This window comes from Pseudoliparis swirei, chromosome 18, assembly GCF_029220125.1.
Source record: "Pseudoliparis swirei isolate HS2019 ecotype Mariana Trench chromosome 18, NWPU_hadal_v1, whole genome shotgun sequence".
Taxonomy (NCBI): domain Eukaryota; kingdom Metazoa; phylum Chordata; class Actinopteri; order Perciformes; family Liparidae; genus Pseudoliparis; species Pseudoliparis swirei.
The window spans coordinates 18,673,935-18,688,985 of NC_079405.1; the positions used below are offsets into that span (position 1 = coordinate 18,673,935).

General features: G+C 41.9%; 1 protein-coding gene across 2 annotated transcripts in view; it reads left to right on the forward strand.

Moving 5' to 3' along the window:
- The first annotated feature begins 1,152 nt into the window (after nucleotides 1-1,152).
- The window catches only part of foxp4 (forkhead box P4), a 96,794-nt gene continuing 82,895 nt past the window's right edge, over nucleotides 1,153-15,051 (forward strand). For both annotated transcript variants that reach the window (XM_056436844.1, XM_056436845.1), the window contains exon 1: nucleotides 1,153-1,772. The gene's annotated coding sequence lies outside the window, so the exon portion shown is untranslated. The remainder of the gene's footprint in view (nucleotides 1,773-15,051) is intronic.

The window sequence follows — 15,051 nt, forward strand, 5'->3', positions numbered from 1 at the left end:
TGTTCTACCTTCTCATTTGCAAATGCCTTTTGAAGTTGTAATTTTCAAAATAAATAATATTTATTATGAATATATATGTATATATATATTGATTAGATATATTAGATGGATGGATGGATAGATAGATAGATAGATAGATAGATGGGTGCTCATTCACTTGCACACAAACACACATTCACAACATTTGCACAAACACACACAGACACACGTATTTTATTGATCGTGCTAATGAATGTGTTGTAATTTACTGCAGTCGTGGCCCATTGTTGGGTGGTACTGTGATGGACTGCCATCATTTTCCAATGGTAAAAGCTTGGATAGAGAAAAGGCAAAAGGGCAGAATACCATTTAATGGCCAAAGCAAAATTATTCCAAGATCTTTTTTTTAGTTATGACACTCTTTTTTTCCCCACTCATTTTTTTTTGCAGCGACAGGTATGATGTAATTTCCAAATTTCATTTGAGACAGTAATCTCAACACTGATTATGCTGTCAATTAGTAAATGAATGTGGCGCTGAGGGGGAAAAAGGTGGTAATAACTCTGCAAAAGGAGTTGTCAGGCTTCCAAAATACATAAAGGACGTAGTAAGATATGAAGGCAGTAGAAATTCTCCAATCACAATATAACTGTCTATTTGCAAGGTAAGTGTAAAACAAGGGTGAACCCACTTAAACTAATTTTACACTTATTTTTTATTTGTGGAATACAGCATTTCTTAGGTTGACAGACATTGTGTTGGCATGAATCAATAAAGACTTCCATGCAGAGTGAAATGATGAAAGTTGTATCACAATATGGGCTGTCCAGAGCAACAATAACACAAGATATGAGAAAATACAAGTTCTGTACAACACATGTGAAGATGAACAACAATATGTAGAAAATCAAAGTGTTTAACAGTTTAATAGTTTAGTTTGGATGCTCGTGCTTTGTTGACCGTTTCTGAGCTCAAAATATGTGCAAAGTAACATCTGTTCTTCTCTGCCTCCACAATAGCACAACTCAGCCGGGATGCAAAGAGAGGTCAAAAGATCAATGCCTTCCCCTCACACACACACACACACACACACATACACTGGGAGAGAGAGAGAGAGAGAGATAGGCTCTACCTCTCACCGGCTGCTGTTTTCCTTTTGTGCGCCAGGCAAGCGATGAAAACGCGCACCTGCTTTAGAGGTATTACGGTAGCGCAGCAAACTGTCCCCCTCGCAACACACACACTGCTCACTCGTACACTCACAGAGCCCTAGTGATTCCACCCTGATTTCCAGAAAACGAGCAAGCAACAGACGGGATGCCAAAAAGTGAGGACCGGTGGAAGGGTTGTTCGCGCTGAATAAGCCTCTTGAAGAGATAGCGAGGAGAAACAACAAAACAAGACGAGAAGCTGCGCGCTTTCTCCACGGCAACTTGCGCACAGTGCAAGAGTTTTAGCGGCAGTATTGTTCTGACTTCACTCCAGAGGGGCCACTCCGAGGAGAGAGGACGCACACAAAAGGGAAAAGGAAAGGACTAACGAGCACGCTTTGTCGTTTAAAGTAATGGTCCTGCGGTCTTAGATCCTAGATTTCTCTGTCTCTCCCTCTCTCCCCTCTCTGTTTCTTTCCATTTTTCTTTTTGTTGTTGAATTTTTTTCGTCCCGTCGGTTGTGTGCCCCTTTGTCGCTGTGAGAGAGTGGACGCGCCGGGGGTTTGAGGAGCAGAAGCGGGGCAGTCCACATGGTCCAACCACTGCCGTGAAAGTTGACTTCTTCAGAAAACAAGAGAACAGGTTGATGCATTATCTACACTTTCCTTTCCCCCTTTTTGCCTTCCTCACTCTTTCCTTGATCTGTGCTTTTGAAACTCTCTGATACACATGTTAGTTTGCCAAAAAAGACATCGAACTTCAACTTTTTCATCGCACATTGTTTGTGAAACTCCTCCACGTGAGCCTAATAATAAAATAGGGTATTATAAACAGCTTGACACACTCGGAGTGTTCCTTCTTTCAGACTTCCTTCCGTCCATGTTTCATTGTAACTTTCTTTTCATCGGATTGTTGAACGCTAAACTGATCAACCACGTATTAAAAACCTCTTTGAAGCTTTCATCTTTTCAATTTCTACAATAGCAAGAAACCGGTGGAATAAGTTTCCTTCTGTTTCTTCGCTACTTTCACACGTGTGAATAGCTGATCAGAGGGGAAACTGAAGTTTATTTAAATCGACGTTTGTTTAAATGGGCTATTTCTTTGAACTCTGAAATGATCATAGCATAGTTCCGTGGAAGGAGAGACCGGTGGTTTTAGAAATTGTCATTGTCCGAAGTCCTCGCTCATGAGGCAACACAAAGTTTGTTTTACAGGTTAGGGACTAACTAAGATGTCGGGAGTGGATTTGATAGGAGGCAACAAGGCTAAGGTTGTGTGCCCGTAAATATCCCCCGTTAAGGGATTTAATAATAAACACTGCCGTTGGTTATGTGGTGATAATTTTACACTCGTGTGTGTAGGCTTTATCGTTGTTTTCCCCCTGTTTAGTTCCCAGCCGGTTAGCACTGTTTAACCCTTGTGTTGCCTTCGGGTCATTTTGACCCGATTCAATATTTAACCCTCCTGTCGCCTTCGGGTCAATTTGACCCGATTCAATGTTTAATGTCGGTGTTCTTTCGGGAGTCAACAAACAAACATAAAGTACCTCACACTTAAACTTGGAAAACAATATTAATTCTAATAATTTTCTGGAGATTTTAATAGCTGGGGTCATATTGACCTCAAGGGTAAAATATGTTAGTAAATATAAAGGTAACAGGAGGGTTAAACATTGAATCGGGTCATATTGACCCGAAGGCGACAGGAGGGTGAAACATTGAATCGGGTCAAATTGACCCGAAGGCAACACAAGGGTTACAAATGCCCAATAGTTTAATTTAGTTATTGATAATAAAACAATAACGTTTTAAACAAAAACAAATATATATTATAAACAATTTAAAAAGCCAGACTTAGCGCCCCTTACTGAAGACAATAGACTTCTGTGTTTTAAGTGAGAGAAAATGCTTTCTTGTTGACATAGGTCAGTGAACAATACTTTCTTTTCAAACTATTTTGACTTTTGAAAAAACTGCGTTTTGTGACCTCCTGAGTTATGTTGCATTTTCCATATGATTTTAAAGGAAAGGCGTTGAGAAGTTGTCCATAAAAGTGTAACGTCGAATATTAAAACTGATCTAACCTGTAAGATTGTAGACTGATAATTAGTGCATTATAACACTGATGCGTCTTTTTTAATATTCATAAATTAGATACATAACTTCACGTGTTATACTTTTGATGATTAACATATACCTATATTTAATATGTGTACAAAGCTGATTTTAACAATATTATACAATTAGAAATTGAGTGAGTTAAAGTCTGGACCAGAACCTCCACATGACCCATGTTTTCCCTTTTTGCAATAATAAACGCGACTGAAAGCAGGCCTGCATCACAGAGGAAAATTATCAATTTTTCTGTGAGGAAAGCAAAACATAAATCCGGGACCTTATACATTTTTTGTCGCATATGAGATAAACTGTTAAAATGTCCGTTCGTGTGCGCAACTAGAACCTGTGCTTCGTCAACTTTGTTGTGAAAATTAAGTTGCTTTTCTTTCCCCCCCTCCCTAAAAATATATCTAATCAAATTTGAAACATCGGGCACAGCATTCCCTCATGTCAGATGGACTCAGGTCCCGCGTGATGGAAAGCTGCAGACAAAACAAGCGCGAGAGATGAAACGACAATTAATTGCTGTAAGTTGTCTGTCACTGAGAGAAAAGCATACAGGCCGTGTGGGTGCACACCCTGACACGGGCATTATTGCCCCGTGATTGATGGGCGCCGGGGCATTTGGCATAATTAATTTTATTTACTGTGTCCTCTCTCTCCTGTTGTGTGCCCCCCCCCCCCCCCCCCCTGTCCTCTGTCCTCTGTGGTGGCATTTACGCGACGCGATGACACACTTTTAATTGCACTTTAATAGAAGATCCAGCGGGAAGGAAAACACTCTTCATCACGTTTTATGACCCATGTCACATTTCTGGTGTCAGAAAGGAAAGCAGGTATTTTGTGTTGACTCCGAGGCCTTGGTGTAAAGTGTATGCAGAATTAAAATAGAATAAATAAATAAAAAGTTTATTTCACCTAAATTAATTACACATTTAAGTTGTAGACTTCATAACAATCTGCACATTCATGTTTTAGTGTTCACACAGCCTCACGATGCGGTTTATTTAAATAGGCAAAATTAAATTATAAATGTACATGATCCATTTGTTAATTTAAGCAAATATATAAGAAACTGAATGTATTTTATTTGCAGATTAGCACACCTGTATCATTTAAATAATGTGACAATAATTGCATGCTGACAGCAACCCCTATGCATCTCAGGTCATTCTTTTCTATATCCTTAATTTGCTGAAATCATTTCCCAGAAATATGGAGAGGAACAAATTATTCATCCAGTTTTGACTGACTTTCTTTTAAAAAAATGTCATAGCTGCAGTTCTTTCAACCGCTTCATCTCTCAGGCACAGCAGCGGAGTTGTCTCAGTTACTGTACAATAATAATGTTTGCAATCTAAGGTTAATTTCTAAATACACATTATTGCACAACTTACATATTTGTGCATTTTGATTTAAATTGCCTGACTGATAATCCCTTTTAAAATATACCCACAATGGAGCGCACTGCTATAGAGAGGATATAGTCTTTTTTTTACATTTCTACTTCTATTTTACCCCTGCAGCATTAACAGTATAAACTCACTGTAAAGTTAACATTTCAATGATGTGCATTGCTCATTGATCACTGACATGCTTTTCATGGAAATATAATGGTAGACAATGATACAAAAGAGTGTTTGAGAGGCAGAAGTAGTTATTTGGGTAAAAATAAAAAAGAAGAGTGTACATGTGCAGGAAGCCAGAGGTGTCAGAGACAGATTGACTCTGCTCTCTCTCCGCTATTGTGCGTTTGTGTCTGTCTGCCTCAGCATTGACACCAATTTTTATCTGACTTGCCTCAACACTTTTCCTTCTATGCCCCCCCCCCCCCCCCCCTCTCGACAGCTGTGTCTTTTCCATGTCCTGTTTTGTTTCATTGTTTATACGAGTCGCTCATGTGCTGCTGATTTTTATCACTTTCACACTCTGTTTTTCACCAGACAATTGTTTCTGTTATGCTTACTGACACATTACTTAGATGATGAGTTTCATCTTGGTCCTGTGTGTGACTCCAGCACATTTATGAGACCGTCTAGAGACGGGCAATAATGGCTGTGAATCTCATGCGCTTTAAAAAACCCTTCAAGCAGGATTAAAAGCCAGCAACATGATTGTGTTCGTCCATAAACTCACTTAGAGAGTCCTTACCTCCCGCATGAGCGCGTGTGACTGTATGTGTAGAAGAGTGTATATATCTGTGTGCGGGGAGTGTGTGTATGAGAGTGCTTTTTTCTCAATTCACCTGTCCTGGTTGAGTGAAAATGGACAGTATTTGAAGTTTTAAATGTCCTGTGCGTCGGTAGCGTTGATAGCTCGCCTGTCCGTCTCTCCATCTCTTGCGCTCTCCTCATTAAAGCTCTCCTGCTATCCCAAGCCCACAAGTCTGAGTGGGCTTTTGGCTCCAAAGTGATGTTGAAGAGCTCCCGTATACAACTGCGCTATACATGAAGGATTTGACCCTTGATAGATACTCACAGGTGTACTTCTATTGCAGCACTTAGTGCATTACCTGCTTAAAAAGCTAAAATGGTTACATTTTCAATATCCTTTAAATAGCGTTTGAGAAAGGTGAACAATGTTGCTGTGAAGGGAGTTAAAGACGTTTTTTAAATGGAATCATTTTAGGTGTTTGTCCTGAAGCTGTCGTTACTGCACGCTGTGCGCTTTTGAGCTGAACATGTTTTGTGCTTCAAATGTTAAAACAGTATGGGATTAGATATTCTATATATTTATACAATTGTGTAATTATGTTTTAAAATGAAATCTATATTAAACTTTTATGGAATAAAACAGTTTCTTCCTTGTGATAAGAAAATATATAAAATGAAGATCCACATGTCTCCATATGTATTCACCAACCATTACAATAACAATTGTGGCTTGGTGCCTCTTTAAACATATGTTGATGAAATATAATTGACAAATTAATGGATTAAATGAAGGTGTTATTCTTCAGGGTAGCCAGCAAGTGAGGGAGTTCTCTGGTTGTGTCTTGAAGTGACTGACTGCACAGTGAAAGTGCCGCCACATTGCTTTAGTCTGAGGCCTGATTATACATGTGGCTCTAATTAAACCTGTTATTTAGGAGAAGTTGAGGGCTGAATACTTGTGTGTGTGTGCGTGTGTGTGTGTGTGTCTGTGTGTCTGTGTCTGTCTGTCTGTGTGTTCATATAATAAATCCAACACATTTTTCAAAGATGAGATGTTTTTTCATGATGGGTCAGAAGGCGGTGTCATGCAGAAAAGTTGCAGAGGCAGTAAAGAAGGAAAGTGGGAAGATGTCTTGAGGCAGTTTTTAGGAAGTTGACCACCTGTGAGAAAAAGCTGCTGTCATTGTATACGTGGTGACAGCAGCCGCACTCACGGTCCCGACATCATTCTTTAAACATGTACGTACTTTTCTTCCTCTGATTGACAAGGTAATACTTGTTGCTTGACACAATGGTGTAACCAGTGGTCATTAACATATCCATGAGTTTTAGATGAGTTTTTCTTTAAGTGTGTGCAAGTCGGCTCAGAGATTATTCTCTAGCTCCGCAGAGCACCGGCCCATTAACAGCTGATGGATGTGGGAAAGAGTGACCCAACAGCTGAAGAGCGGAAGAGACTGTTTCCTACGGGCACCGAGGGGAAGGGAAGCAAGAGAGGGACGCAGAATGAGATAGAACATATGAGTGAAAGGCTGGTAGAAGCGAGGGAAGCGACATGCGTGTGGTTCTTTAGGCGTCGGTCAATATAGCTGAGGAAGCATTAGATCAGCCTCTCCAGAGTGTGCTTGGCACCTGAGGCTGGGGCTGGAGCTGAAGGAGAGGGCTGTGGCCGTGGAGTCTGGGAGAATGAGAGCACTGATCGGGAAGAAAGGCAGCTGAAGCTATCCAGTTTGATTTTGCAGACAGATAGAAAGAGTCACACAGGATCATAGGGTCAGCGCCACATCTAGGTAGAACACATGAGATGGTCGGCGGAAGCAGAAAAAAATAGAGGAGCAGTGTTGGTTGTAGAAAGTGAGAGAACGCCTGTTGTGTTTAAGCAGAGCATCTTCATGAAAAAGCTCCCATCGGTCGTTGTGTCCCCTGCTAACTCTGCATTGCTTCTGACAGCTGTATTTGTGTTATGGATTTTCCTTCACTCTGTCCCGTTTCCCTTTCCTTTCCCCCTGCCTCCCTCTCTCTCAGTAGTCAGCTCTCCATCGCCTCCACCCTCTGACCTTTTGTAAGCACTTCATCAGAGAGCCGTTGGTGTTTTCAAAAGCGCTGCGACAAACTGACAGGGCAGCCGTCAATCGAGCGGGGGGAACCGAGGGAGCAGATCAGTGGAAAGCTTCACTCAGAACAACAATGTGACTAAACTTCCTGCAGCACTGCTTTAATATGTATTGAAAGGATGGCTGTGAAGGGTAGGTGACAGCAGTGATGCGCAAGACTCAGAATGTTATGGATACACACATGCACACTCAGAGACGTGCGGACAGAATTTGCACATTTCATAAACCAACTGTGGAGAAGCGTTACACGAGTGCTCGTTTGTCCGTTGTGCTGCAGCGGTAAAAATCCGCCGAGCGGACGAATTAGCACTCCGGTAAAATGCTGAGATTCACAGAAGAGAAGGAGGAGCGCAGAGGAATTCATATCCATAAACTCAACTATATCCTGATTGAACAGTTTAGTCTTTTTCCTCAATGAGTTAATAACAACTCATAGCTTATTTAGATTTCTCTGCTCATTTCACATTCGGTTAATTCCTGATGTCTCTTTCTAACTGCAGTTATCAGATTTACCATTAATCAGATTTATTTTTACCATTTTTTTGTTTTTGATTTGCATCAAAGTGTTTGAATTGCTTCAACCAGGATGACTTACATTAACATATGATGATAGGAATTAGCAATGCAGTATTTCCCCTTGCCTTCCTGGACTGGGGAGGTAATAACCATTTAAATGCATCTCATTATGTTTTCTAATCCGTAAAGTATCGGGATGTTGGCTAACGCAGGCAAAAGTGAGGCTGGAGCGTTGGCGCGCACTGCTCTTTTATGGTATTAGTATTTATGGTATTAGTTCCGGGGGACATGGGACGCCTACTTAAGCTATTAGCATTTGAGGCGCCGTGGGATGATCCATCCCCTGACAGGACGAGTTGTTAACCAGTGTTAAACAAAATCACAATAGGCTGCCTGGGTTGACAGATTGACAGAGCTCGCTCTCACCACTTGCTTGTGCCGCCCTTCCTTCCTTCTTCCCGATGCCTAACCTCACAGAAATATGTCTTTGCTTAGGAATTAAGTTTTGCAAAAACTTTTGGAAGAAATATTCAGAGATAATTTCTAAGGGTAAATATGATCTGGCCCGTAGAGAAGGACAACATGCTCTCTTTGTCTCTGTCTTGTCAACTTCTGTCACCCCTCTCTCTTTCTTATTTCTCTTCCTCCTGCTGTGGCTCTCAAGGTGAAGAGACTCCACAGGCTTTGCCCAGTGTGCTGCGGACTCTATGGCTTCTATAGTGCCCTTTCAGAGAGCGGTGGGGGGAGGACGGCAGGAGGGGAAGAAGGTGCCTGCTAGAACCACTATAGGGAGACTTGGGGATTGTTCACAGACATGCAGGATGCTGTTTTGCATGTGTGTACACTTCTTGTGTGTGTGTGTGTGTGTGTATATGCGTGTGTATGTTTGTGTGTGTTGTGTGTGTGTGTGTGTGTGTGTGTGTGAAATTACAATTAACTGTCAATCACCCGGTGACCCTCCACCCCTCTCCTCCCTGGTCAGAATTCCTCCGGTTTTAGGTTTTGTTTTTCTGACTGCTGTCGGAGAACAAGAAAAGCAAACAGTTCGTCGCTTTCCCATCTTGTTTGCTTATTTTGTAGACATTTCAATGTTGAGGAGAAAAACAGGCTCTGCCTCTTTATTTTTATAGATTGTTTCATTTGAGTGGTTTCCAGACAGAGCAATAGAGATGCGGTGCTAGTTCATCAGTAGCCATTTTTTTACTCTGTGGCTGCTCGCTGGGCATTGAAACTCTGTTAGTGTGTATGCGCATACATGCACGCCTGTGTGTGGTGGGCATTGTTGACCGAGAGACATCTGCCACTAGATTATACCCAGCTGTTATCTGAATAATTGTGTAATCCCACCCCCACTCCCTCCCTCTCTACTCTCTCCTTCCTTTCCTCACTCCTTCCTCCTCTTCCTCCTCCTCTTCCTCCTCCTGCATTGCTCCTTTCTTGCCCCCGCACATCCCTTCTTTCACACTGATGAGACGGAGAGTGATGAGTCTCTTCTCTGGGTGGCTCTTTGGGCTTTTTCAGGAGTGATTATGAGTGTGTGTCAGCTTGCATGTGTGTATCTGTTCCGGCCCCTGGTCCACGGTCGTTGTCTGACATTTGTAGAAGGATTTTAGTTCCCCATCACCCCGCACACCCACACGCACACTCACCTCCCTCTCCCTCCCCTTCCCCTTCCCGTGGCTCTTGGGGGAATAAAAGTAGCCTAATCCTGCCAGATCAAGATTGCTGTCCACCACAGCTTTACCAGCCTGTGAATTAGAGCCAGCTCTCATGTTCCTGAGGAGAGAGAAGGCAGAGTGTGCGCGCACGTGTGTTTGCGGTGTGGGATGTTGGCCTTTGAAGCACCGTTAGCTGTTTGCCGGCAGAATGCTGGTCAGAGGTTGAGAGGAAAAGAAGGTAGAAAGCTCTGAAAAAACAAGAATTAAAATTAAAATTTGAAAGACTGGTGAAGTATATTCTTTAATATATGTATATTTATATTATTGGCTCACCGTTCAAGCAATGGTAATTTTAAAATTATTCTAACAGGCGGCATATTATACCGCTCTAATATATTTACTGTAATCAGATTGTCTTTTAATTAAAGAAAAGTTTTGTAATTGTTATTTTACATGTGTCATAGTTATTCATTTTCAACTTCAATACACCAATTCAAGTTTTAGAATAATAAAAAAATGCCATTATTTTTTCTTTCAACAATTAATTAACAACATTTTTTTCCTGGATTAAAAGAGGAAAAACATCATTCAAATATAATGCTGTCACACGCACTGTTCCACTGTATCTACAAAGACAAAACACAATGTTCTAAACACAGATGTTTTTTCTTCATTCCAAAGACAATTTTATGACAAGACAAGAAGAAAATGTGTATCTGTTTTATTTTACTTTATTTTATTTTTGTATGCATCGAGAAAGATGTTTGTGTGTCACTCTTAAGGCTGCACACGCACACACACACACATACATACACACACACACACAGCATGCGTTCGTGTGTGCCTGTAGTTGCCAGGGCTGCCTTCCTTTCTCGTCCGTGGTTGGTCGGAAAGTGTTCTTTTCCCTGTCGAAGCTCCGCTAGTCACTCGCTGTGAAGGACTCAACACTCGATGTCCCTCTTTCCTCCTCTTATTCTGTTACACTTTCTCCTGTCCATCTACTCTTCCCCCCTCTCTGTGCTCTCCTCCTCTCGCTGTCATGCCTGTTGTCTCTAATTATCATGGTTCTGCGTTCCCTCAGCCTCCAAGCTGTCATCACAGTTGATCTCCAACATTTGCTACCTCTCCTCAGGCCCCATTTCAATAGGAATCATTTATTTGATTTGACTGAAATGACAAGACTCAATGCAAGGCCAATCCGTAATTCTCTTAACAATCCCGGAGAAGTCTTTAAATCTATTCGTTGAGTAAATTATTTTGCTACAAAATATTATGTAATAGAAGCAGATAATTATTACTGTCCTGAATTATCTCATAGTACTAATAATTATGATTTGTAACTTTCCTTTGCTTTTACTTACTTACTTAATTTTGTTCAATGCAGGATCTTTTTTGTTCAGTTAATTTACGATCGTAGTCAAATTGTAATGCAATGTTTTTGTCAATGGACCAAAGGATAATGCCTCACAGAGCAAAAACAAACCAGGTGTAAGCCAGATTCTCTGACCAACACAATAAATGGTTTGAAACAGATTTCTACTATTTTGAGTATGCAACTTTCCCTTCAAGAACAATCAGCAAGTGAGTAGAAAGAACAGAAATATTTTATTCAAGGACTGATGATATTTATTACCAGGTTTAAAGGCAGCCATTGGTTTGTTGGATTAGCAGACACCACAATGCCCATTTGCCCAGTGAAGGTCAGTGATGCCGTATGCAACCTGTATGCAACTTCTGCTGCTGCACGCTTCTATTGTCTAAAGGTCAGTCAGGAACAGTACCTCAGCCGTGGAAAGTAGTCAGCATGCATGACTAAGGGAGGAACGAAAGACTTAAGGGAGGGTGAGTGGCAATGAAACCCTGGCATGCTTTGTGGTGTCAGGCAGGCGTACGGCTTCTGGGGGCTTTGTGAAAAGTTTGCCTGAAAAAGTTTGCTGAAGGCTGGGTTTGGTTTGAGCAGCTCCCCCCAGGGGTTTGCTCAGAAAGTGGGTGGAAGGAGGAGGAGAAAGAGGTGGGAAGAGAAGTTGTAAAGCAAAGAAACCGAAGAGAGGGGAGCAGGCATGCCGTTACAGTTGTCCGTTGTTACGGCGCGCAGGCCCTTAGTCGCTGATCTAAGAAACACAACTCCTGGCTCATGCCTGCCAACCCCCACCCCACCCACACCCTCCTCACCCTTTTCTTCCCCCTTCAATTTCCCTCCATCCTTCTCCATTGCCGCTTTTCCTTCCTCTCTATCTCTCTGTTAGCTTTTGACAGCTCTGCACTAAGGTTTGAGCACTAGTTATTAACATACAGTCTGCATTAGTGGAACAGTGGATGGGCCTATTTTCTGGTAATGAGGATAGGGGACCTGTGCTGTATAGTAACTTGTTTGACCTTTTGTGGCGGGGTCAAGTTTATCAGAGGAGGTGTAATTCTCTCACTCCTCAGCCCAAACACATGAAGCCACCTTGAGGGTAGGACGCGGGGGGAGGAGGATGGGGAGCGGACCAAGGTGGCCCTCTTCATCACAAATCTAAATCTCTCATCCCCCTTCTCTGCTCTCTCCTTCCTCTCCCTCGTCCCTTCTTTTCCCACTGGGTTAATTGAAGGGGAAATTGATAGTTCTGTGCTGTAATTGTGGCTTTGAGAATTCTCTGTCTCCCATGGAGAAAGATAAGGGCAGCTGTACCAAAGACAGGATGGTGTGTCGTAAGAGAACGAGAGAGAAATAAAGAGAGAGAGGAATGAGGAGAGAGGCAGATGGAGGAGCAAATACAAAAAAAACACCCCCCCTCCCTGCACCCCTGGGGGTGGGGGTTTGATTGGTTGATGAGGGAGCGTGTTGATTGGCTAAAGACAAGCAGAGATTTCTGCGTAACTTTACCAGCTGGGCTCTAATAATAATTCAATTCATTATCCAATCAGAGCGTCTCACCATACTTCTCTGTATCCCACTGATTCTCCCTTTAATTCTCCTTTTGAACCCCCTCCCTCCCTCTCCATTCCTCCCATACCTCCCTGAGGAGTCGGGGATGGACAGATGAGTGGAGCGCACTGTATCTGTTCGGTTCTGCTCTGCTGCTCGCTGACGTAGGGAGAGACAAACTTATATTCTACTGATGCCAGTGCTGAATGGACTCTCTGCCTTCCTCTCTCCTTTAAGAGGGGCTTTTCTTTCCCAGGGGCAGAGCTTTATAATTAGTCTTCTTCCTGAAATAGAAAACTAGTTTTCTGAGGTGAAGTCACCCTCTGATGTATAGTTTTTCAAGCTGCAAATTTGAATTGATACAGCACAAAGTAAAATTCACGTCTATATCACCACGACCACCTGCCAAGTCGTCTCTTTGGAAAATTGTATTACCAAAATGAAATTACATTTTGTTCCTGTAGTAACAGCAGGTCTTATTTTAGCTCCTGGCTTAGTTGTTTAGTCTCAGTTCAGACCACCCCAAGGCTGTCACCCAGGCAACGTGTGTGCCTGTGTTGTCTTTTCTATTTGATTTTCTTCATCGTACATTCTAAAACTTGTCAATGTATACATCTCTCCCTCTGACTTTATCTCTGCCACTAGTTCTGTGTTTTTCTGCCTTGTTCACCCCCCTTACTCCCCTACGCCTCTCCTCACCGCTCTCCTTTTCTTTCCCCGTCCCCTCTCCTTTCACTTTCTCTGATCGTTAATGAGAATGTGTTAACGAGAAAGAAAGATCTATTTGGTATAGCACAATTTATCAGGAAGTCAGAGGTTTGGACCCTTCAAAGAAGTCCCATTCTTGTGGTTGTGAATGTTAGATGAGACAGTGAAAAGTTCCCCCTCTAACGTCATGGTGTCTGAACAGAAGAGAACAGAACCGTTCTAATCATGCCGCGCAGAAAAAATGACTTCCAACCCGATTTAATTAACTGATAAGAAACGGCTTCAAATTAATTTTTCAAGGATGTAAGATTTTGATTAAGAAACTCCTAAAAGAAATAGACGAATAATCATTTTTTTAATCAACTTACTCAAATGGTAACTGGTTAATATGATAATTCTAGCAATTAGGGCAAATATTGTCGAGCAGCAGTTTCTATGCATCCTGTTAAAGGAATTATAATATCTTTACATCTAATTATCTTGGTTATTTAATTTTTTTGAATGGCTACCTCTCAATTTTACCATCTGTTTTTTTTCATCTGCCATTATAGGGATAATGAAATGAGAAGTTTGAAAGTGTAATAAAATGAAACTTTTATAAGGACCAACCTGAATGGGTTTTTTCACGCACCGTGATTGGATAGATATTTAGGCAAAGGGAAAGGGTAGTTGTTCAGAATGACATTATTTTTGCTGGTTTTAAATGTGAAGCTGAGATAGATCTGTAGATGTGTGATTCTTTTATTTCGTCGGCAGATTAAGTAGCTAATAGCTCTTGGCTTCTCTGTGTGTCTCCTCTTATTCAATAGGAGGTAGGCCGAGCCATGAATATGCTCACCATTTCTAACTTACAATGTTTGAAATCATCTATTTAGAGAGAAAAAATCGATTCAGCTTTGATTGGAGGAGTGATTTGGCTGTTCATCTGCTTGTGGCCAAAACATGTGGATATAAATGTGTGTGTGTGTGTGTGTAGGTGTGTGTGTTTGAGAGAGTGTGTGTGTGTGTGTGTAGGTGTGTGTGTGTGTGTGTGTGTGTTGCCCTGATTGGACAGGTATTTTAGTGGAGGTGAAGAGGGGCCAGTTGAAGAGCGAGGGGGGGGTGAACAGAAAGGCTGGGGCTTCAGGAGTGAGGCAGAGCGACAGAGTTCCTTACTTAAAAAAGCCTAAGAGCCTGGACAAACGTTAACCCCGCTCACATACCACTGCCTCGCACACACGACTCCTCTCATACAGTGGCTCTTTGCCTCTCATAAGATGAATATCCATCCCCTCTCACTCTCTTTTCTCTCAGAGCATCTGCTATATCCCTCGCTCCCCGCACGCTGAACATCAGTGGAGTCGTGCGTTCAGAGGGAAATATTGACAAAGCGCTTGGAGAGATGGAATGGTACCTTTAATTATACGCTGCTCTTATGATGCATGGTGTTTCTGTCTGGCTGCTTACACACATCAGCACACACACACACACACACAAAATACACATTCACACTGATCAGCTGAATAGGTATTCCTGGCACAAACCCACTGTATTGAGCGAACATATTCAATTAGCAAAACGCATTAGCAAAACTTGGCATTTGTTGTTGTTTTCCCCCCCCCTCCATCCTCGGAATTAATGGTTTTGATATGCTAATTAGCGGGTAATTTAATTTCAAAAGGCCTCAATTAACAGCAGCGTTGTGGAAACGAGGAAGTTAAGCAGCGTAATCTAATTTGCATTACTAACGAGCAAGGAGTAATTA